This window comes from Sphaerodactylus townsendi, linkage group LG04, assembly GCF_021028975.2.
Source record: "Sphaerodactylus townsendi isolate TG3544 linkage group LG04, MPM_Stown_v2.3, whole genome shotgun sequence".
NCBI classification, from domain to species: domain Eukaryota; kingdom Metazoa; phylum Chordata; class Lepidosauria; order Squamata; family Sphaerodactylidae; genus Sphaerodactylus; species Sphaerodactylus townsendi.
Genome location: NC_059428.1, coordinates 11,907,441 through 11,907,735, shown reverse-complemented (window position 1 = coordinate 11,907,735; position 295 = coordinate 11,907,441).

Here is a 295-nt window from a genome sequence, read left to right as displayed (position 1 = left end):
CTGGGTGGGAACTGGGGATCCCCCTGAATCATAGCTCATCTCCTGATGACACTTCCCCTCGAGAAAATGGATGCTTTGGAGGGTGGAGTCTATGACATTGTGCCCCACTGAAGTCTCTGTCTTCCTATTATATCTCAGACCTTAAACCAAGAAGTGGACTCCAGATTCTTGATCAGAAGTGTTTATTGAAGGCAGCAAGTTAGGTTAGAGTTAAGGGTAGTTCTAGGACAGTGGTGACGAACCTTTGGCACTCCAGATGTTATGGACTACAATTCCCATCAGACCCTGCCAGCAT